Source organism: Chrysochloris asiatica, unplaced genomic scaffold, assembly GCF_000296735.1.
Source record: "Chrysochloris asiatica unplaced genomic scaffold, ChrAsi1.0 scaffold00185, whole genome shotgun sequence".
Classification (NCBI taxonomy): domain Eukaryota; kingdom Metazoa; phylum Chordata; class Mammalia; order Afrosoricida; family Chrysochloridae; genus Chrysochloris; species Chrysochloris asiatica.
The window spans coordinates 3475781-3501120 of record NW_006408703.1 but is presented as its reverse complement, the minus strand read 5'-3'; the positions used below and the strand labels follow the sequence as shown (position 1 = coordinate 3501120).

The 25340-nt window shown below is 37.5% G+C and overlaps 1 pseudogene; it reads right to left on the bottom strand.

Moving 5' to 3' along the window:
- Positions 1-10826: 10826 nt before the first annotated feature.
- On the bottom strand, positions 10827-11882 carry LOC102839631 (annotated as a pseudogene).
- Positions 11883-25340: the final 13458 nt, after the last annotated feature.

Below are 25340 nucleotides of genomic sequence, written 5' to 3'. Positions count from 1 at the left end.
GAGAACAATTAGACAGGTCTCAATGGGCTAAGTGAGACAGAGGTAAATAATGATATTTGCACAACTTGAGAACAACAGAGTTCAGGGACACAGATCGAGCCATGGTTGGAATGTGAAAAAAGGGGGAATAATATTAAGATGCTTGGCTGTCTTTTGAATCTTGGTTTTCCTTGAAATATTATAAAATAGACACTGGTGGGGGAGAGAAAGGAATAGTGAAAAGCATCACCATAGAAAGCTTGTAAGTCCGTCTTCTGCCTGTAACTGACTGGAATACCTAAAATGGGGCTACAACGTGCCTTGTGAAGGAGGCTTCCTGCGGAGCCTCTGCAATACATAAGACTATAGGTGGAAGCCTGAAACACATCCAGATCTCCAGAGATGGGAAATCCCCACTTGAAAGGACAAGCAGACCAGCCTGGAGTGGCTAAAACAGAAGATACTTCTTGAAGGAAAGAACTACAGGAAAAATATAAAACAACATAAGCAGACCGACTGTTACTATAAGAACAAGTAACATGCTTGCCCAGGAAACATCAAGGCAAGTGGTTGGGTCCCCTCAGTGCAAACCCCCTTCCAAGACTAAGACTCAATGGGAACACATGCTGTGATTGGTGACCACGCTTGACACGGATAAGGGGAAGTGAGGGAAAAACAGCAACGAAGTGGCGAGCTAAGCCCTACAATGTTCAATAGACTTCTGTGAATGTGGGTGAAGACCTGGTTAGCCAGCAGTGTGGCAAGACCTGGGAAATCTTGGGCCCAGAGTCAGTGACATAGCCACAGAGGACTAGAGTGGCGAGTGAAGCATCCAGATGATAAGAAGAGAGGGCATATGCATAAGAACACCCACACTTGCAGAAAATACCCACTTGTCCTGGCTTCAATGACTGGATTATCAGAGCTCAACCAGAAATAAAACGAAGAGGAAAAAAAAAAAAAGTATTCTCATACAATTTGATGAACTTGACCTACACCTATGGAAGCAGTAGCTCAAAAGAGGGAATAAATCCTTACAGCAAGAATCATTCCTACCCCTCCACACACAGAGTAGACAGGGATGAGCAACTTGGACATTGGCTACCCAAAATGGGGGGGCGGGGGCTACAAAGGCAAAAAGGGACTGGCTTACAAGCTTTCAAGGGGGAACCTAGATCCAGAGGGCCTGGAGGAAGGTAGAATCTCCAGTGAGTAGCATTCAATCTGACTAGGCGGGGCTGATGCAATGAAATGCAGATGGGTCTCTTGTGATACAATAGTGAATAATTGTTATCAGGACTGATTGTGAGGATTGGAAATGTAAAGGTAGACGTTTTATAGCAAGGAGGGGAGTGATTAACTTTTCAGTCTAGGAGCAGAGGTCCCTAGGACCATCAAGGGAGAAGAGCAGAGAGTGGGACCCTACCCAGAGAAGCAGTGATGCCTGAAACGGAGCCAGAAATGATGACGTGGAGCAATGGAGCAGCTGGAGACTTCAGATCCAGAGAGGGAAAGAGACGGTGTGCTGAAGACCTGGGGGACATGGGGAAGGATTGCATGAAGGGGATTGTAACCATGGCAATGAGAAGATATACGATAGAATGAATGTAAAACTAATGTTCTCCCATGTAAACTATGACATAATTCACAATAAAATATTTAAAAAAAAAAAAAAAGAACATCTCAAGATCTTTCTATCTGTGATAGGATAATATCAATATACCTACAAAAAGACTAGTTAGTACCACCATTATAAAGCATTATGCATGAACCACTAAAACCAATGATGAGGAAATTGAAGAATTCTACCAGGGAAATAAATACCAGTCATATAAATGGAGAAAAGAATGAAGTTGTCAAAAACTTCCTTTTGCTTGGATCACCCATCAACTCTCATGGAAGCAGCATTCAAGAAATCAAAAGTCGTATTGCATTGGGAAAATCTGCTGCACAAGACCTCTTTAAAGTGTTGAAATCAAAGACGTCAGTTTGAGGACTAAGGTGCACCTGACCCAAACCATGGTATTTTCAATAGTCTCATATGCACATGAAAATGAATAAGGAAGGCTGTAGAAGAATCGATGCATTTGAGTTACGGTGTTTCAGGAGAATATTGAAAGTGTCATAGACTTCCAAAAAAAACAAATATATCTGTGTTGACAGAAGTATAGTCAGAGTGCTCCTTGAAAGCCAGGAGGGCTTCACTTTGCCTCCCATACTTTGGACATATTGTCAGGAGGGACCAGTCACTGGAGAAGGATATCATGTTTGGTAAAATGGAAGGTCGGAGAAAAAGAGGAAGACTTCCATCGAGATGGATTGGCAGCATCGAGTAGCATCAGCAATGGGCTGAAACATAAGAATGTTTGTGAGGTTCACCAACGACAGGGCAGTGTTTAGTTCTGTTGTGCACCAGTTCACTATTAGTCCATACTGACTCAATTGCACCTAACAACAGCCAAAGAAAAAATTCCAAGGATGTAGTACATTACACCTATCTGCAGTACAAGACCTGTTTAAAGTATTTAAGAGCAAAGATACCAGATTGAGCAGTAAGGTGCACCTGATCCTAGACATTTTATTTTTAGTTGTCTCATATGTATGTGAAAACTGGATAATGAATAAGAAAGACCATAGAATTGAAGTATTTGAGTTATGGTGTTGGAAAAGAATATTGAAGGTACCATTGACTACAAGACGAACAAACAAATCTGTGCTGGAAGTACAGGTGGAACGTTCCTTAGAAGCCAGGATGGCGATATTTCATTTTTCATACTGTACACATTTTGTCAGGAGAGACCAATTCCTGGAGAAGGACATCATGCTTGGTAAAGTGGAGGGTCATCATAAAAGAGTAAAAATCCCAAAGTGACGGATTGTTACGAGGCAGCAACAATGGGCTCAAACATAGTCACAATTGTGAGGATAGTGCAGGAGTGAGCGTTGTTTCTTTCTGTTATGAAAAAGGTCACTATGAGTCGGAACCAACACGATGGTACCTAACAACAACAATGCTTAGAATAACTTAGGAAAGATTTCTTTGGAATCTATGCAACACATATGTTAAAATAAAACTTCATTAAAAAAAAAAACAAACAAACTATTAAATAAATTAGCAAGAAGAGTGTTCAGAACAAAATAATATGTTAGGAGGACAAAAACATTGATAGTCATGACTAGCAATATAGTATAATGTAATATGTGTATATTTCATATATATCTTTATTTTTATATAAAGAGGCTTTAAGTTTAAAAAATATAAACTGTTGCTTTTATCATAATGTACCTAGGCATGATATGCAATTTGTAATTTTTTTGTTGTTACTGTTGTTAAGTGCCTTAGGATACAGGAATTAATTCTTTTAAATTTTCCTGAAAAATCATGAATATTTTTAAATTTTAAATTTTTTCTAAAATCTGATGCAATTATTAGTACAAAGTAATTTAAATGAGTAATCTTTGTATATTAATAAAGTAAATTGTGAATAAATCATTTGGTAGTATTTGTGTGAATGCTGTATTTACTGTCACATAATCTGATAATTGTATTTTGACTAAGTTTAAATCGACTTTGCTTGATTTTTGGTCTTTTATTTATTTGAAAATAATTATACAACTTGATTTTCTTCAATTCATGAATTAAAATATTGTCAGTTAAAAACAATGAGAATCTAAAAATTATTCATAGAAAACATGATCATATTTAGCCAGGTATTATAGGCATATGTGAAGGGATTATGTAACTTAAAATACATCGTCACAGATATTGAATTCTCCCCTGTCTCTTTTCATCCAAGGTCATGCTTTCCTGTTGTAACTATGGGTTTTGTTTTCAAGCAATATTACAGAACCAATGCTGTGCACTTCACTTAATGTCTCCTCTTGGAGAGAAATCACCTTTGTAATGATGTTTATGTTGAAACACAAATAATATATACTTTTTTATGAATCATGCAAAACAGAACTACATTTGCTTGCAGCTGTGGAGGTAAAAAATACCTTTGAGAACAGCTTCTTTCTATTTCTACTTTGTTGAAAATAAGCAGAAACCAGTCTAGGCACAATTAAGATGATAGGATATTTTGTACTCTCATTTTCAGTTCCTCTTAAGCTCACATATATCCTAGATAGTCCTACTCTGCCACCTCCTGCTTCAAGTTTCCTGTTCCCTCCTATATCCTAATCCTGCTCACGAGGTTCTAATCAGGAAACTTTTGAATTGATTGACATATTGCTCTTTACATGAAAGGATTCACGTATTCTCCTAGACAGTCTAAAACCTTCAGCCTTTTCTCCATAATTGTGAAACAAGTGGTATAAATTCATAAACACATGGCTCCCAGAGCTGATAAAGTATCTAAAATTAAAAACATAGTTAATTCTGCTAAATTTTTTTTATTTTGAAAATGTAAATTTGTCCCAATATATTTGATACATTAAGAAAATAATTATAAACATAACGCAAATTTTACATTTACTTCTGTGCAAAACCATTAGACAGAAACACTAGGTGGGCTTCAAAACTACCCAGCTGTACCAAACTGCATGTTGTTGTTTTGTTAAGTGCTATCAAGTCTGTTGTGATTCAAACACAAAACTCAGGTAGGACACCTCAAATACCTACAGGTTCCTAAGTTCACTATGTGCATTATGTGCCATGTCCATTCATGTCTGATCTTGCAATTTTGTACAATTTCTGACAAACCTCCTACTTTCTCACTCTAATTCATAAACTGCTTCCCTTCCATCGCTAACTTCCTCTAACTTCAATATTTTTTTCCCCAGGAAAGTGCCATGTTGAGTGTAGCTTTATGCATTTATTATGCTTAAAACTGTTCTACCATTTTTATTAGGAGTCCTGGCATGGCACTGTCCGATATACATTGTACTGCTAACTGCAAAGTCGGCAATTCAAACCCACCAGCTGTTCTCTGCTGAAAGTAGAGAATATCCAAAAGACGTTTACCTGCTTTATTGACTATGCAAAGGCTTTCGATTGTGTGGATCATGACAAGCTATGGACAACATTGTGAAGTATGAGCATTCCAGAACACTTAATTGTGCTCATGAGGAATCTGTACCTGGGCCAAGAAGTGGATGTTCGAACAGAACATGTGAACACTGAATGGTTTAAAATTAAAAAAGTTGTGCGACAAGATTGTATTCTTTCACCATACTTATTCAACCTGCATGCTGAGCAAATAATCGAAGAAGCTGGGTTCTATGAAGAAAAGTGTGGCATCAGGATTGGAGGAAGGCTCATTAACAACCTGTGCAATCTTGTTTGCTGAAAGTGAAAGGAACTTAAAACATTTACTTATGAAGATCAAAGAGCACAGCCTTCAGTATGGATAACATCTCAATGTCAAGAAAACAAAAATCCTCACCACTGGACCAATAAACAGCATTCTTATCAATGGAGAAAAGATTGAAGTTGTCAAGGACTTCATTCTTCTTGGATCAACTATCAACACTCATGGAAGCAGCAGTCAAGAGAGCAAATGACATATTGCCTTAAGCAAATCTGCTGTACAAGACCTTTTTAAAGTGTTGAAGAGCAAAGATGACAGCTTTAGGACCTGACTCAAACCATGGTATTTTCAATAACCTCCTATGCATGTGAAAGATGGACAGTGAATTAGGAAGACTGTAGAAGAATTGATGCTTTTGAGTTATGGTGTTGGAGGAGAATATGGAAAGTGCCACGGGCTGCCAAAAGAATCAATAAATCCTTTTCAGAAGTGCAGCCAGAGTGCTCCTTTGAGGTCAAGATGGCCAAATTTCCTTTCTCATACTTTGGACATATTGTCAGGAGGGACCAGTCACTGGAGAAGGTTATTATGTTTGTAGGGTGGAGGATCAGAGAAAAAGAGGAAGACCCCCAACGAGATGGATTGGCCAAGTGGCAGCATCGATGGACTCAAGTGTGGCAGCAGTACTGAGGTTGGCCCAGGATCAGGCAGTGTTTTGTTCTGCTGTGTGTAAGGTCGCTATGGTTCGGCACCAACTTGATGGCACCTAACAACAACAACAACAACAACAAGCTGTTCCTTGGAAACCTCATACAAGGTTGCTATGAGTCAGAACGTACTCAGGGGCACTTTGCCACAACAACATCTTTTATTTACTTAATGTATCATTGATGGAGTTTTTGAGTAGTGTAGGGGATTATGAGCTTGGCTGGAGCTGCAAGGTCAGTAACTCAAATCTACCATTTGTTCTGCGGGAGAAAGAGAAGGCCTTGTGCTTCCATTAAGATGTACAACCTCGGAAGTCTTATGTTGTTGTTGTTAAGTGCCTTAGAGTTGGTTCCGACCCATAGCGACCCTGTACAGGGTTTCCGAGGGTGTAAATCTTTACGGGAGTAGAAAGCCTCATCTTTCTCCCGCCTTATAGTGTGCTGCTAATAAAGTGGAACTGACTTGATGGCACATGACCACCAATGAACCCACTCCTGTGGAATTTGTTCAAGAATTTCATAGAATGATGATGTTTAGGAACTCATGTACAACAGAGTTTCTAAAAGTGTGTTGAAAAGTGGAATGATAAGATCGTGAAAGTTTTCCATGAACTTTTTGAAACCACTTGTATAGTATTTTAGTAGGGGTGACTATTCAATTCTCCATTCCCAAGAGTACCTGCAATTTTTCTAGGATATTTAGCAGTGCCTTCTTTAAGCCTATTTTGAAAACTTCTAAGGGTAGATTTTAATTTGACTTGTGTTCATTTGTATCACAGATACTGTCTTGCTTATTCTAGACTCTTGTGCTGAGGTACATGTACTCTATATATAAGAGAATGAAGCACTATTCAATCCTGCACCATTCTCACAATCATTGCTATATTGAGCCCATTGTTACAGCCACTGTGTCAACACATCTCCCATTTCCCAAACAAAGATCAATTTTCTTTTTCAAACTTGTGAACATATATAAACTGACTTGGATTCTATTCCAAATAGTTTATCTTTTATCAGGAACGCAATCTTTAAGAATGGTAACTAGAGAATGGCTGAGATTATGACAGGATTCAAAAGCACATTGCTGAAGTTTTGCGTAAAAGTTTTGGTAAGGAGGCTCTGATTGTGACTCAACATTTTAAGAACTCCTGAGGCAATAGGGATTGTTTTATCATCTCTGAAGGACACTGGACACATTAGCTGACCTGAAGTGACGCAGTGTGTTTACTGAACTGAATTCTCGAGTTCCAACAGTACAAATGAAGATTAACCCTCAAAATGATAACTAAGTAGTACTGAAAGTCTTAATGACACAGATAATCAATTTCTCATCTTAGGAAAGGAAGGAAGTGGTCTCACATATTTTATAAAAAACATTTGACAGTGAGAATTAAAATGAAAATGATTTTTCATTTATTCTCACTAATCTTATGTTCTTCATGTTTAATAATTCTGGGCACAATGCCTTTTCCTATCAGGATATGATTGATAATCATTAAGTTCATCAGAAAACCAATTAATCATAGCACCATATTTCTGAGTAAGTGTTCCATTTAACCGTCTGTTGTATATAGCTTAATGTCTTCACTCACTTCTGCTATTTTAACTTTCTAAATGAAATTTAGACAACAGTATAGACAATGCATCCTTCTGTAATAATAATACAATTAAAGTTATGAAAGAGAATGAAAATCAGAAGGAAAACCATAGAGGCTATGGAATCACAAATATGGCTTACTCTGAATGTGGCCTCTGCTAGGTGACTCTGACTTCATTTCATTTAAGTGCTCATTACAACTCCCAAGTGAGCAACCCATATGCTCCTCATGGAGAGCAATAAGACCCAAGCTTCTGGCTCTCTACGTTGACAACTAGTGCCCTCTGTGTGGCGCTGCAGGATAATGTGCTGGATCCAAAGTTCAGTTTAAGGCACAAGTTAGGCAGTTCAGACACACTAACTGCTCCTCAGAAACCCTACCTCAGGTCACTATGAGCCAGAGCTAACTCCTCAGCACTCACCACCACCACCAACAACAATAATATGAGTTTTCTATGGGAGTTTTGGTGTGGCTCTGTGGGATAAAGCACTGGAACACAAGGTCTGTTTGAACCACAGGGCCAGTGATTCAAACTCACCAGCTGCTCCTTGGAAATTCTATACCAGGTTGCTATGAGCTGAAACTGATTCAACAGCACTTAACAACAAGAATACTTTGTGAGTGATGTAGAGTCTTGGATAGGCACAAAGTTGTGAACCTTCTATAATTTTTCTGAAACTGGAGTTAAAATGGACTAGTAAATAATGGAAAGAATAAATATACAAACTTGAGAATTCCTATAAAAGTTGTACATTTTTATTCCATAAGTAGTTATCTGAATTTGAAATGATAATATTCTAGTATAATAATATTTAAAATAATAAAATTAAAATAGATAAATTGCCTAATAATTTATTCATTTTAAGTAAAAATATCATCTTTACCCCATTTCTCACTGGAATTCAAATAGAAGACAATTTTTCAAGTACACTTTTAATATATGTAAACTAACTGTGGTCCAATTGTCCACCTTGAGCTCCCTATATGTTCTAAATGTTTTCAAGTTATTCCAAGTGCATTACATTTGACCCCAAATACTTCTTGTTGTCTTATAGCACTATTCTCAGTGGCAAAAATAAAACCAAACTGGAATTATTTAGGCCAAATGATACAGTGTGTTTCTAGGAAGCCTGAGGCAGCTTGGATGTTTTACATTCAGGAGAAGCCACTGGAAATTGAGTTTCAGTAAAATATTGTGAAATAGTGGGTTGGAAAAACAGAATTTGGGGAAGTTCATGTTTACACATTAAGAGATTGTATGTGCACTAGAAATAGATATCCTAGTGATATACTTCTTGTTGTTGCGAGGTGCCATCAAGTCAGTTCTGGCTCATAGCAACACTATGCACAACAGAACAAAACACATCGCTGCCCTGGGCCATTCTCACAATTGTTTTTGAGCCCATTGCTGCTGCCATGGTGTCAAACCATCTTGTTGGACGTCTTCCTCTTTTTCACTGACCTCTACTTTATCAAGCATAATGTGCTTCCTCTGGTACTGGTCCTTCCTGATATCATGTCCATAGTATGAGAGACAAAGTCTCTCCATCCTTGTCTCCAAGAAGCATTCTGGCTGTACCTCTTCCAACACAGACCTGTTTGTTCTTCTGGCAGTCCATGGTACTTTCAATATTCTTCTCCAACACCACAACTCAAATGCATCAATTTTTCTATGGTCTTCTTTATACATTGTCCAGATTCCACAGGCATATGAGGCAATTGAAAATTCCATGGCTTGGGTCAGGCATACATTAGTCCTCAAACTGATATCTTTACTCTTTAACACTTTAAAGTGGTCTAGTGCAACAGATTTACCTATCGCAATACATCATTTTAGTCCTAGGATGCTTGCTTCCATGAATGTTGATTATTGATCCAAACAAAATGAAGTAATTGACAAATTTAAACATGTTTCCATTTACTATGATAATATTTATTTGTACAGTTGTGAGGCGTTTTGATTTCTTTATGTTGAGAAGCAATCCATTCTTAAAAGAAGACGTAAAATACCTACTGATGAGGATCTTTATGATGAAGTATTTTAAGTCTAACTTGCTTTTAGAAAACAAGGCCTTATCATCTGCATATCACAGCTTGTTAATGAGTTTTTCTCCTGTCTTGATGAGATGGTCTTCTTTATATAATTCAGTTTCTCAGATTATTTTCTCATATAGATTGAATAAATATGGTAAAAGATTAGAGCCTGGCACACACCATTCCCAATTCTTAACCACTCAGTATTTCCTTGTTGTGTTTGAACATCTGCCTTTTGGTCTATGTACAGGTGTCTCATGAGTATAATCTAGTGTTCGGGATTACTCATTCTTGCAATGTTGTCGATAGTTTATCATGATGCACACAGTCAAATGCCTTTGTAGAATCGATAAAGCCCAAGTAAACATCTGTTTGGTATTCTCTGCTGTTAGCCAAGGTCTATCTGATGTCAGCAATGATATCCCTTGTTCCACTTGCTCTTCTGAATCCAGCTTGAGTTTCCAAAAGTTCCCTGTCAATGTAATGTTGCAACTGTTTATGAATTATATTCAGTAACATTTCACTTGCATGTCTTATAAGTTGTTCAAGAATTTCCACATTCCCTGGTCCACCTCTCTTTGGAATGGACTCAAATATTGATCTCTTCCAAACAGTTGGAAGCTGTCTTCCAAATTTCTTGGCATAAATGAGTGAGTGCCTCCAGCACTGGATCAGTTTGTTAAAAAATTTCACTTTGTATTCCAATAATTCCTAAAACCTTGTTTATTACCAACATGTTCAGTGCAACTTGGACTTCTTCCTTCAGTTCTGTAGGTTCTTGAGCATATGCTACTTCTTGAAATGGTTGAACATCAACAATTTCTTTTCAAATAGAGACTGTGTATACCTTCCATCTTGTTTTGTTGCTTTCTGCATCATACAATAGTTTGCCAATGAATCCTTCAATATTTCAAGTTGAGGTTTGAATTTTTTTCTTCAGTACTTTCAACTTGAGAAATGCTGAGCATGTTTTTTCTTTTGGTTCTCTAATTCCAGCTCTTTGCACATTTCATTATATTACTTGATTTTGTCTTTTTGAGTGTCCTTGAAACATTCTGTTCAGCTCTTTTACTTCTTCATTTATTCCCTTAACTCTAGCTTCTACATACTGTAGAGCAAGTTTCAGTCTCTTCAGACATCTTTTTTGGACTTTCCTTTCTTTCCTGTCTTATTAGTGAACTTTTTCTTTCTTCCTGTAGGATGTTCTTCTTTTTAATTTATCAATTATTTAATGAGGTTCTTTCTTTGCAAGAAATCTAGAATACTAATTTGTAAGGATAAATTCCATTTGTGAAAGCAAACACAGCGTGCAAGTAACCTTGGAGCTGGAGTATGGCTCTGATTTTGGCATAATTTGTGAGTCCACAGCTTTGCGCTACTCTAGCGTAGTGGTTACGAATAGGACTGTGAACCACAAGGTCAACAGTTCGAAACTACAAGTTGTTCAGCTGGAGAAAGATGAGGCTTTCTGCTCCCGTAAAGATTTGTATCCTTGGAAAACTTGTACAGGGTCTCTATGAATCGGAACCGACTCCATGGCACACAACAACAACAACAGCTTTCTGATCCAATTTCCACTGCTCTGTAACCTTGTATTTCTCTTTCTCAGTGTCAAAGATTTCGCCTTCTTGGTGTCTGGGCTTCCGCAGTTTCTTCTTCTTGAAGTAAGCATCCGTGAGATGTTTGGGGATCTTCACACCACTGATATTAATTTTGGTGGAGGTGGCAATGACAAATTTTTGGTGTGTTCTACACAGAGGAACTTGATTGAGGGACAGAGGTCCAGTTACAAGAAGCAAACCATTGGCCAGCTGCTTCAGGAAAACCACTCTCTTGCCTCGATGGCTCCCAGTGAGGATGATCAGAATGGTCCCCACAGTGATGCTGGACCACAGTCCTCTGACATACTGATTGAAGGGTTTTTTGGCTTGGCTCAACAGTTTCCTAAGCACATCTTCAATTGGGTAATACCTAGGCATTTTGCACATTTTAACCACTCTGGTACCACCATTCTTGTCACCACCAACTGGTTTTGTGACAGTAGCAAGAACCTTCTCCTTCTTCTTCTTTTCAAGCCTGGATTTAGCAGCTGAATACTTCCTCTTATACATGGCCTTTCTAGAATACATGGCCGATCGGGAATACCTGCCAATTCCTCATACTAGGACAGGATTTTTGCTCCATTGAGGCTTCACCTGCTTGGGTTTTTTGCCCTTAAGGTTAGCTTTCCTAGCTTTGCCACTGGCATTTGCTTTTTTGACTACAGGCTTCTTCACCTTGGTAGCCGGCTTCTCAGTCTTTTCACCCGCCATCTTGCTAAATGGGAAAGAGCCTGTAGGATGTTCTTGATGTCATCCCACAGCTTTTCTGGTTTTCAGTCATTAGTGTCTAATGCTCTACATTTGCTCTCGATATGGTGCCTAAGCTTGGATATATTCAAGCTCATATTTTGACTATTGTGGTCTTCTTATCATTTTATTCAGCTTTATCCTGAGCTTGCATATGAACAATTGATGGTCTGCTTCACAATTGACCCTTCACCTTATTTTGGTTGATGATATTGAGCTTCTTACCCTCTCTTTAAATGAATGTAGTCAATTTGATTCCTTTATTTCTTCTGGTGAGATTTTTGTGTATAATCAGATTTATATTGTTTAAAAAGTTATTTGCAATGAGTAAGTCATTGGTATTGCTACCACCTACAAATCTGTCTTGGATGATGTACAATCAGATATTACTTCAGAATTGAGGATGGGGATACTCTTGTACTTTGAATACGTTGTCAGTAAGGACAGGTCCCCAGCAAAAGAGAGGAAAAAACTCAATAAGATGGACTGACACATGGGAAAAAACTCAATAAGATGGAAGTAACAATGGGTTCAAACCTCAAAATTGTGAGGATGGCAGAGGATTTGGGCATGATTTGTTCTGTTGTGAATAGTGTCCCTAATAGTCAGAACAAACTTGATGGCTCCTAACAGCAATCAATAATACATTTTCTCTGTTCTCTACTTAAAAGTGTATTGGGTGTGATGAAATAGTCGTTAAGGACATAATGCTACTTAACAACCACCTAACAATTTTACAAAATTGAAATTGTCAATTTTATTTTGACTGAACATAGGATTAAAGTGAAGGTTAAGTAGAGTTCCCCATTAATAATTTGTATCTTAATTCTTCAGAACAGTTATTTTGGGTAACTGCTGTAAGTATAGATTATATTGTGATCATGAAGAGATCCCGAATAGCAATGGTTCAAGATAAACAACAGAATTTTATATTTCTTTCTTCTGGAAATCTGGTGGTACTGGTGGTGGTTATGTGCTGTGGAGTTGATTCTGATTCATAATGATCCTGTATAGGGTATAGGGTTATAGGGTTTCTAAGACTGTAAATCTTTTTTTTTTTTTTTTTTTTTTTTGAGAGAGTACTAAAAAAAAACAAAAACAAAAAAACTCTTGTTTTGTTTTCATTACAATGATTATAATCCACTCCATGCACCATCAGTTAATAGTATTTCTCTCTATCCACTTGAGCTTTTAAAAAAACAACAACAAAAAAAACTCAGGCAAATATAATAATTTACCTCTCCAAAGGGCACATTCTGCAAGTCTGCCTCTTGGCCACCAGCTCTTAGTCCCTCTCTTCCCATAAATCTAGAGTCCTCAGCCTCTCCCCCTCTCCACGCCTCCATCTCTGCTTCCGTCTCTGGCATCCTGCTTCTCTGAATAAGGTCCTGCATTCTGTTTTTGTGTTTCTCCCTTGATGGTCCTAGGCCTGTAAGATTAACCACACCCCTGTTTTTGCTACAAAATTTCAACCTTTACAATTGTGACAATTAGTCATGATAACAATTAGTTACTAGTTGCATTTAGACTAATCGCAATTAGTCATGATAACAGTCATTCGCTATTGAATCATATGAATCTTATCCCCATCTCTTTTCATCAGACCCAGCTATACAAAATGAAATCTATTCAGTAGGGACTCTTTCTTTCCCCCCATACTCTTAAACTAACTCCTCCTTGAAACCTTGTAAGCCAGTCACTTCGTGCCTTTATCATCCCCTCATTTTAGGTAGCCAATGTCTAAGTTGCCCATCCCTATTGACCCTGTGTACAGAAGGGATAGCATTGGTATACTTGATGTGAAGACTCCTTTCCTCTCTGTTGGTATTTAGAGTAAGTACCTTTCTGAGTATAGGTCAGGGTCATAAAATTGTACCAATTTACCCTTGTTTCCTTTATACTTGTTTTGTTTTTTTTTTTTTGTAATCTTCCTCTAGTCGAGTTCTGATTATCGAGCCATCAAGGCTAGGTCAAATGGGTACTGTCTGCAAGTTTGGGTGCTCTTGTGCATCTCCCCTCACTTCATATCAGCTGGATGCTTCAACCTCAGCTCTAGCCTTCTGTGGCTATGTCCTTCTCCATGGGCTCAAGGATCCTCAGGTCTCACCACACTTTGGACCAACCAACGCTTCCTCTTCTCTCTCTTATCTCCAGGTCAATAGGAGTCAATGAACTGTGGTTGAACTCAGCCCATTTCTTCATTGTTGCCTTTCCCCCTCTTCCACTCACCAGTAGACTGATGTGGTAGCCAGCAAGCTTACATGCTTGTTTTTGTATTCCCTTTGAGTTTCAGTCTTAGAGGAGAGTTTGTCCTGAAGGAACTTGATTGCTTGCCTTGATGGCTTCTTGGAGAATAGCTTGCTTATTCTTGTAGTAGCCAGTCATGCTGACATTTTTGTTTTTGGTTTTTCCTGATGATCTTTCTTTGAAGACGTTATCTTCTGTCTCTGTAGCAGTTCCAGGCTAGTCAGCTTGTCCTTTCTAGTGGGAATGTCCCACCTCATAAGGTTCTGGATGGGACTCAGGATTCCACCTAAGGTCCTATACTCTGTAAAGGTTTTGCAAGAGGCCTATTTCACTGGACACGTTCTAGGACTCCTTTTAGGTATTCCAATCAGTTATAGCCTGAAGACAGGCTTACAAGTTTTCTGTAATCATGTTTCCCAACATTCCTTTCTAGCCCACTCAAGTGTCTATTTCACAATAGTAGGCAAATAAACTAATATGCATAGGACAGTCAAGCATTTTAGCATTTTTCCCTTCTCCAGCTATACCTAGATCCTTGTATCCCTGAGCCTGTTGTTCTAAGGTTGAGCATGCATCACTATTTACCTCTGTCCCACTTAGGACATACAAACCTGTCTCAGTGTTCCCCTGTCTATCTTGTTCTTCCGCCAACTCCCCCTTCTTGTATTGCCCTCCCCAACACCTGAACTAAACCCCCCCACCCCAACCTCCATTAACTCTTCCCTCCATTAAAGACAATCTATTTTATCCTGTAATCTACTTGACCTTCTCACCACCTGGATCTCTGTTCCTCTGTGTTTACCTTCTTTCACATTGTTTTGATCATAGACTGACCTTCCAGGTCCTCTGTTCTTAGAATTTTTTTCTGTTCTTGACTCTTCCATTTGTCGATTGAATTCAGGGTGATGCTGCCACGTATATCATTCTCTAGTTGTTGTCTGTTCTTGTTGGTTCTCAGTCCACAGAAGTTCCTTTAGGATGTTTTTCATAGTAGGGTTGGCTTTGGAAAAGCCTCTTAGCTTCTGTTTATCCTGGAATGTTTTGATTACACCATCATATTTGATTGACAGCTTTGCTGGGTAGAGGATTCTTGGGTGGCAGTTTTTTTTCTTTCAGGGTTTTATATATGTCTCCCCATTGCCTTCTTGACTACATGGTTTCTGTTGGGAGAGCCAAGCTTAATCTGATTTGCTTGCCTTTGTTATACTTCTCTTTTCTCTAGCTGCTTTCAGTATTCTGTCCTTATCTTTGATTTTGGAGAGCTTGATTATAATATGTCTTAGTGATTGTCTTTTAGGGTCTGTCCATCCTGGGGTTCGTTGAACTTCTTGAATGCTTATCTTTTCACTTTTTAGGATGTTAGGAAATTTTTCTTCCAGAAGCTCTTCAACTATCTCCTCTATGGACTTCCTGTTCAGGAATGCCGATAATTCTTAAGTTATTCTTCTTCATGTTGTCCGACATCAATCTTAGGCCTTCTTCAGATTTTTTTTAACCCTTTATTGTGTTTGCTTTTCTACCTTAGTAGTGTTGAGAGATTTATCTTCTAGCTCACTAGTTCTGGCTTCTATCTCTTCAATTCTACTCCTTTGTCCTTTCAGGTATTATCCACTTCTGATATTCTATTGTTAATCATTTGGACCTCTTTCTGTAGGTTTGAATTGTTTCCTATGTTATATCTATTTTATTTGATTGTTCCTGTAGAACTTTCCTGACTTCTTCCTTATTTTTTTCAACTCCATTGTATAGTGTTTTGATACAGTTTATAATCATTTTTCTGAATTCCTTCTCAGGTGCTTCCAAAGCCTACCCATTTTCCAGTATGGAGTGTAAGTCTACTTCCAGCTCATTTGCCTCAGTCACTTTATCTCTGGACATGTGCTGATATGGTCTTCTGCTTCTGTTTTTTGGGCATATTCAGGAGTTATCTGTGGCCTTACTACTTAGGTGGGTGTGTATTTTGGTATTTTTTACGCTTTCTGATTGCTTCCAGGTAGTTGTGATCAGGAGATTGGTTTCCTTTTTCACTCATCTTCTTGAGAAATTTCAATACGCCACTGTTTGTCGTTATAACGTAACTCAGGATTTAGTTTTCAGCCTGTTTCCTTTATAGTCTACTTGTCCTGCTCCACAATCCCGATTCAGGCCTTTTTCCTAATGATAAACAGTTCAGGGCCAGCTGTGGCTGTTTGGTTTTAAGTGGAAACTATCCCTTTAAGTTTTGTGGAGGTCTGTGCACATGTAGAACCCTCCAGGGATGGGGGTGGGGTGTGTACTCACTCAGGCACTCCCTCTAGTCACCAGAATGAAGGTGCACAGACAGCAAGAGACCAATGAATAGATACAAAAAAAAAAAAAAAGAAAGAAAGAAAGAATGTCCACACCTACCTACCTTTATCTCTGCAGTTCTGCCAGGCATCCATGGCTGCTCTGATCCTTCCCTCACTTGGTCTCACCCAAAATGGCAGCTCCAGGAGTAGCTGAGCATCTTGAATTAGAAAGCAATGGATTTCCTGCTTCTGTTACAAATTCCCCTAGCTGTAAGCCTTCAAACCTTCTGAATATTCCTTTATATGTGGTTCATAGTTATGGCACCTGAGTCTGCTTAGTCTGGTATTCTGTGTTGTTGCTGATGGAGTTCTTCACTGCACTTCCATCTGATCTGCCATCTTGTTTGTTCTCTGAAGACTAAATCTTTACAGGAGCAGAAAGCCTCATCTGTCTCCTGCAGAACAGCTGGCAGTTTTGAACTACTGACTTTGAGGTTAGCAAACTGATTCATAATCACTATACTACCAGAACTCCTTTCTGGCAGTCTAGAAATAGGCAAGTGGTCCAGGACAAGCAGAAAATTCTGATCCATGAAGATCATCCAGGGATGAGATTTAATATATCTTTTCTCTCTTGCATTTTAGAGGAGGCTTTTCTTGTTGGCACATGTTAAAACTGGTCACCACTACCAAAACCTTGTCTATTATTAAAAGATAAATGATGTGTACTAATAGTTGCACATACCATTTCTTACACCTACCTATAAGGCAGGCTGAGAAATATTGTCACTAGCTGGGCAACTATTTGTCCAGCTTAACTCAACCACTGTCTTATTCAGTGGAAGGAGAGTATAAGTATTGATAAAGCTAACCATTTTCACTGCTTTGCTGAAAATATAACAAAGCAACATGTAAAACATAAATTATGCAAGCTTATTTTCAGCTTAAAAACATTCAGTAGTGTACTATATCACATCACCCACATATCTGAACTCCACTTACAAGACTTTGCAGTATATGGCCTTTGCCTACCACTCCAATGTCACTTTATATGTTCTTTTTCTGGCATACTATGTTCCAACCACACTGATTTCCCATTATGAGAACAAACTGGCCCTTTCCCACCTCTGTTCTTTTGCTTTTCCCATCCCTTTTCAGAGGAGTCCTGCTGTAGTGTTGTAGGACAAGCACTGGACTGATAACCACAAAGTCAGCAGTTCAAATACACCGGCCACTTCTTGGAAACCCTATACAGAATCACTATGAGTTGGAACTTATTTGATGGCACTTAACAACTACAATCCCTTTTCGAAATGTTCTTCCTGCAATATTATGTTTAATTGAGTCCTTCTTATCCACCAGAGTCCACCTCAAATATTACTACTTGAGAAATCATTTCATCACCTTACCTGGTTTCTCTGTATCTCCTAACCACTTTTGTATTTATTTTAATTATTGAAGCATACTATCAAGTCTTATCTTGTTTATTTATTTTTGCTTTCAAATTGTCTGGTTTCAACTCTAAAATCTGAATTTATTTTCTAAAGTCCAGCAGGTGATGCTGATGTACAGTTAATACAAAGTATGACAGGGTAGGACATTGGATTAACATTATGGGAGTATGAAAAAATGACCAGGGCACCATAGCCACCAAACAGTAACTAGAAGACTTACTGCCTTTTAGATATAGCTGAGCTATATTGTTGCATTCTCTGAGAAGTGTGAAGACTTGTGCTGGTTTTCTGTACGCTTTCAATTGATTTGATGGTCTTATAGCCATCCTGAAGCATCTGAGGGTAACTTGAATTTGCACATTGTTTTCTCCAAACTGAAAATATTTAAATAATGGAAACATGTTCAGTTCATTACGTAAGTAAAGGCCAAAGGGGACAACTAAGTGGTTTCCTTAGCTGCAAGGCAGATGCATTGCAACTTTTTTCAAAGTAATATTGTAGAAAAGCTTTATAATTGACCATTCTTAGAATTGTTAGAGTGCCTGCACAAATATTAAATCTTAGAGTAAAGTATCACATAAAATCACAAAAGGCATATTTTTACATAGAAAAATTCAGAAGTGTACTTTCAAAACAGAAGAGAAATCATATGTGACACACAAAAAAAGGCTATGAATTAGACCTTAAACAAGTACCTGTAAGACTGAAACTATTCAAATGTCTTTTCAAGCATTAATAAATACACTATGATGCAGAGTTTACATTGAGGTATTACACGATACCTGGAATGATTTTTAAAAATTTTCCCTGCTCATATTTGAATGCCAGATCTAAGTATTTTGTGTACTTAATTCCATTCATTCTGCTGTGTGCAGATGGAGGACATACTTTTGTGTTTTAATTAAATATAGAATGTGTAACTAGTTTTTGTGTGCTCAATATTAATGGTGAGGGCATGATTTAAGTGCATATTTATTCTTGTAATAAATGTAGACCTCAGGACTGTAGTTGTGTGTTGACATAATAAATGAATTTTTTAAAGATTTTATTAATGTTTTCAACCTATTTCTTATTTTCTCAAGAAAGCATGCCACCCTTGCATAAGCTAGTCAGAATTTCAACTTATTTAAAGGCAAGTGCATGAGTGGCATGTGAATGTTGAAAAAAAGTTGTATTTATTACACAAGATATACCAACAGCGACTGCTGAAATTCAAAGCATAAGTCTTAACACAGTGCATTTTGTTAAGTTTTACTTTTAACTCCAACATAACTTTGAACCATTTTTAGTATTTGTTTTCTTCCTTACTCTTAATATTATGAAAAATAGATGAAGTATGCCAGATGTGCTTAAAATGTTAGTGACATATATAGTGTTTGACTCACTGATTTCTATCTTACTTTAGACTAGCTATAAAATAATGTAAATAAAATCCTAAAAAGTAAAGATGTATATAATAAAGCTATAAAGTAAAATAAACAAAAACTTAAAAAATAAAGGTGTGTATAATACAAGAAAAAGTAAAGATAACATAAGCAATGCTATCAAAACTTTTACTATTTCATTTCATTTTGTTTGCAAGATAACATACAAAATTCTGGAGTCCTGATGTTGCACTGTGGGTTAATGCACTGGACTGCAAAGTCAGTTTGAACCATAGGTCAGCAGTTCAAGCTCACCAGTTGCTCCTCAGAAACCCTATACAGGGTTGCAATGGATCGGAACTGACTCAACAGCACCTAACATCAGTACCTAACAACAGCACACACAATTCTGTAACTTTTTCTTGCACATTTGATATGCTAAAATTGCATTTGTTGGTGTTATTGTTATTAAGTTTTGTCGAGTTGGGTCCAACTCATAGTGACCCTGTATAGAATTTCCAAGGAACGGCAGATAACTTTGAACCACTGAACTAGTGATTCAAACCAACTTTGCACTGCACTTCTTATGATACAGCGCCATACCAGGAATGCATATAAATCTTCAAAACAAAATATTTTTTAAAGTAGCAAAAACATTGACTTTTAAAACCATAAAAATATTTCTCAAAGCCCCAAAATGACTGAATAATTAAAACCAACAAGGACCTGTGGAAAACCAAGATGGTACACAAATATGAATATAACTGAATTATAAATGAATAATACAACTATTTTGCAGGATATGGAAAAAAATTACAGTAAATATAAGTACTTTGAAAGCAATATCTTGACTGAGTTCTGTAAGGCTTTAACTTGGTGGTGGTGGTGGTAGTGTGCAGTATAGGGTTTCTGAGGCTCTAAATCTTTATGGTAGCAGAAAGTCTCATTATCTCCTGTGGATTCAAATAGCTGAACTTGCGGTTAGCAGGCCAGCTCATAATCTTCTACACTACTAGGGTTCCTTAAAGTTTTAACCTAGAACTGTATATATATGATGTTGTATAGTTGATTAATTTGTTAATCACAGTGCTGTGGGCTACCAATTCTGAAATTACATTTTGGGTATACTTGTTGTTAAGTGCTGTCAAATCAGTTCTGACTCATAGGACCTGTATAGGGTTTCCGAGGCACAACTGGTGGGTTTGAGCTAGCAACCTCATGGTACAGTTCTTATCTTACAGTGCCACGCCAGGACTCCTTGGGTATACTTTGTTGTCATTAAGTGCCTTTGAGTTGGTTCCAACTTATAGCTACCCTGTATAGGGTTTCTGAAGGAGCTCTGGTAGCATAGTAGTTACAAATTGGACTGCTAACCTCAAGTTTAGCAGTTCGAAACTACCAGCCGTTCCATGGGAGAAAGATGAGGATTTCTGCTCCCATAAAGATTTATAGCCTCGGAAACCTTGTGCAGGATCACTATGAGTTGGAACCTACTCCATGGTTGTTGTTGTTGTTGTTACGTGCCGTCGAGTCAGTTCCGACCCATAGCGACCCTGTATAGGGTTTCCGAGGGTGTAAATCCTTACGGGAGTAGAAAGCCTCATCTTTCTCCCGCGGAGCAGCTGGTAGTTTCGAACTGCTGACCTTTAGGTTCGCAGCCCGATTCGTAACCACTACGCTACCAGAGCTCCTTGGTACTTAACAACAAAAACAACAACAACCTAAAGTTTCTCAGGAGCAGGTGGTGGGTTTGAACTACTGATCTTGTGGTTAGCAACCCAGTACTGATCTTATAGCACCAAACTAGCATTGGACAAATAGGTAAATGAATACATCATGATAATAGTCAAGATTTCCAACGTTGGAGAAATAACTTAAAAGAAAGATATGGGCTGTTAAAACAAATTTAGTAGTGTTAGATCCATCCTAATAGATAGATCTATAAATACTAAAGTAAGCAAAAACTTACCTGCACTCTGGCTGTAGAATTTATTTTAGAAAAGACAAGTAAATTATGTTTTGACATAATCTTGCTTTTTAATACATTTAGTCTGTCTGTCAATAAACTTTCATATTCCCTCATTAAAAAATGTTTTAAGCCAAACTGCAAGCCACGAATGTGCTATCTTCACTTCCTCATCAGAAGTGAAAATCTGATGGAGTTTTAACATTCCAAAAGGATGTTTTTTGCAGTGTCAACAGTGTGGGCAGAGGTGTGAAGACATGCATTGTCATATAAGATCACAATGCCCTTGGATAACAGTCCTCTGTGTTGAATCCAAAGGAAGTTTATGCTTCAGCTCTTCAGTGAACATCTCATTGTATTGAGCACTGTTGATTGTTGAATCCTTTTCCTGAGAATGTTCCAAGACTGGCCATTGAAGATACCAAAAATTGTCAGCATTAATTTTTCAGCTGATGGCTAACTTTCGAACTTTTTCTTTGTCATTGATTGAGGATCTTTCCATTCTATACTCTGCCATTTACTTTTATGCTCTTAGTGATGAATTCTTGTCTTGTAATGATTTTGTTAAAGAACATTTTAATTTCCTTCAAGTATTTGTCCAAACTTTGTTTACATATGGCCAAGTGCTTCTGCTTGTGCTCTTCAGTACTCATATCACACAAGCTTTTGAAACCCAAGTCTGTCATTGATTATTTCACAGGCACAACCATGGCTAGTTTGCAAATTATTTGTCACATAACCCACTGCCACTGTTCTGTTTGACAGAATCATTTCATGTTATCATCAGCTTGGATGTGGGTAGGATTTTTAATATAACCAGACTGCGGATGAGTTTTGACTCACCCTCATAAATATGTCGATATGGTGGTGGTGGTATACCATGGAGTCAGTCCTGACTCATAGCAACCCTATACAGGGTTTTGGAGGCTGTAAATCTTTACGAGAGCAGAACACCTCATCTTTCTCCTACAGAAGAGGTGGCAGTTTAGAATTGCTGACCTTGAGGTTAGCAGCCCGATTCATAACCACTATGTTACCAGAGCTCTTTATATGTTGATATGGTTAGGTTTTATTTACATACATATATTTCCTAGCTCATTCTGCTAAGATAGTCTAGAGAAGTATCACCTCAGTGGTAATAAATACAGTAAGCCCTTAAATCTTGGTTTCTAAAACTCATTCTCTCCAGAAAGTGATGAGGACTTTTTGGAGAAATGGTTGATTCTAATGCTGGGACAAAAGACATACAAGATGAATTTGGAATATTTTGTGGTGTCAGTAATGAAGGGAGTGCTCAAGAAAAAATGAGAACTTGTTGAAAAGACAAGAATCAACAAGGAGTTCCTAACAGTCAAAGCTGAAGTAATTAGAGGATAATAATAATAATAATAATATTGGAGTGTGGCCCACAGAGCCCAATAAATACACAGGAGTCCATAATAATATAGTCAAATTGTGTATTAAGTAAATGAGGAAGAAGGGAGAGTTGTTTGTCACAGTGAAATTCCAATGAATAAATGTAGACGAGAAGAAGAAAATAAAAAAAATCACCATTATACCAATGCCACAGTAATGACTGTTTCAAACGGATTCCAAATTTCTGATTAGTGCTAAATTATAGGTAAAAATTTGAATATAGAAGTGTTTGCATGATAATGTTTCTTTCCCAAGATATTTATGAATTAAAAAGTGGAAAAAAAAATAGTAACATCACAGTGGAGAATCCAGCAGATACAGATTAACCAAGTTATCAAGATCAATAATATCTTGATAAGACATACTGATACCATGAAACTCATCAAATAAGGGATCAAAATACACTACGGCATCAGTTCTATGATATGCATACTGATAATTTATTACCTCAGATCAATCACGACAAAATATCAAACAAACCCAATCTAAGGGCCAACAAAATATCTGATCAATACTCTTCAAAAGTGTCAGAGTCCTGAGACACAGAGATATAAAAAGAACTACTATATACTGCAGGTAGCTAAGAGAAATAGTAAGTAAATTCGATATAGGATCCAAAATATACTCCTGAAACAGAAAAAGAAAATTACTGTGAGAGGTGGAAAACTTAAGTTTTTACTTTAGTTAACAGGATCAAATTAATGTTTATTTTCTGCTTTTCATATTTGGATTATAGTTGCTGTTGTTAAGTGCCATCATGTCAGTTCTAACCCATAGTGACCCTGTATAGGGTTTCCAAAGAGTGACTAGTGAGCCTGAACCACTAACCTTGCAGTCCAGCACATTAACCCACAGCTCCACATCAGTCAATTCCACATCAGTCAGCTCCACATCAGTTAAGTGTCATCGAGTCAATTCCAACCCATAGCAACCCTGTATAGGGTTTCCAAGGAGCAGCTAGTGAACCTGAATCACCTACTGACCTTGCAGTTCAAACTACTTTGCAGTCTGATGCATTAGCCCACAGCACCACACCCGAACTCCATTAGATTTCCACTCATAGTGACGCTATGTAAAACAGAACAAAATACTACCTGTTCCTGCACTATCCTCACAAATATTACTATGTTTGAGCCCTTTGTTGCAGCCACTGTGTCAATACATCTTACTGATGGTCTTCCTTGTTTTCAATAACCCTCTATTTTAGCAAGCATGATGGCCTCTCCACAGACTAATTCTCCTAATAACACATCAAAGCACATGAAACAAAGTCCTGCCATCTATGTTTCTGTGAAGGATTCTGGCTGTACTGCTTCTGAGAAGAATTTGTTGTTTCTTCTGGCAGTCCATGGAACTTCCAATATCCTTCTCAAATACCATAATTCAGATGCATCAATTCTTTTGTGGTCTTCCTTGTTCATTGTCTACCTTTCACATGCATATAAGGTGAATGAAAATACTATGCCTTAGGGCAGATGAAACTTAGTCCTCAAAGTGACATCTTTGATTTTTAACACTTAAAATGCAGTCCTTAGCAGCATATTTCACAATGAAATATGTCATTTAGTGTTTGGACCATTGCTTCCATTTACATTGATTGTTGATCTAAGTAAAGTGAAATCTTTGTCAAGTTCAATATTTTCACCATTTTTTATAATCTTGCTTATTCACCCATTTTATAGAATTTTTATTTTCCTTATGTTGAGGTGTAACCCATACCGAAGACTAGTATTTGATGTTCATCAGTAAATGTTTCAAGTTCCGTTCACTTTCAACAACCAAGGTTGTAACATCAACTTATCACAGGTAGCTACTGAGACTTTCTCCACTCCTTATGACTTCATTCTTCCACATATAGCCCAGTTTCTTGGACTGTTTGTTCAGGACACAGTTTGAATGAATATGGTGAAAGGGTACAACCCTGATATCCATCTTTCCTTATCTTGAACTACTCAGTATTCCCTTGTTCTATTCAAAATACTTTCTCTTGATCTATTTACAGATTTAACATGAACACAATTAAATATTCTGGAATTCACATTCTTTGCAATGCTACCAATAATTTGTTATGAGCCACACAGTCAAATGTGCCCATAGGTAAACATATTTCTGGTATTCACTACTTTAAGCTAAGATCCACCTGATGTCAGTTATGATATTTCATTCCATGTTTAGTAGTTCCCTGTCGATACATTACTGAATTATCTTCAGCTAAATACTACTTATTTATAATGTTAGTAATATTGTTTTAAAATTTCTGCATTCTGTTGGATCATCTTTCTTTAGAATAGACACAAATATGAATTTTTTCCAGTTGGTTGGTCAGGTAGTTGTCTTCCAAATTTGTGGGTAAAAAAGAGTAAACACTTGAAGCACTGGTTTAAACTCTTCAATGTTAATATGAAATTACTTTAAAACATATATTTAAATTTTAATTAAGTAGAGAACTTAGTTCTCTAAATTTATACTTATGATTGTTGTCCCTAAGTACCATGGAGTCGGTTCTGACATATAGGACTTCTGAAGAGTGGCAGTTGTGTTTGAACAGCCAACCTGTGGTTCACAGCTCAGTGTTTATCATCTAGCACCATACCAGGACTCCAAGTGTGTAGAGGGAAGAATTTTAAAAGTTTAAAGGAAATATCAAAGCTTTCCATTATATGATTAATCAACAAAAAGCTGAAGTGTGTATAGTTTAACTTACT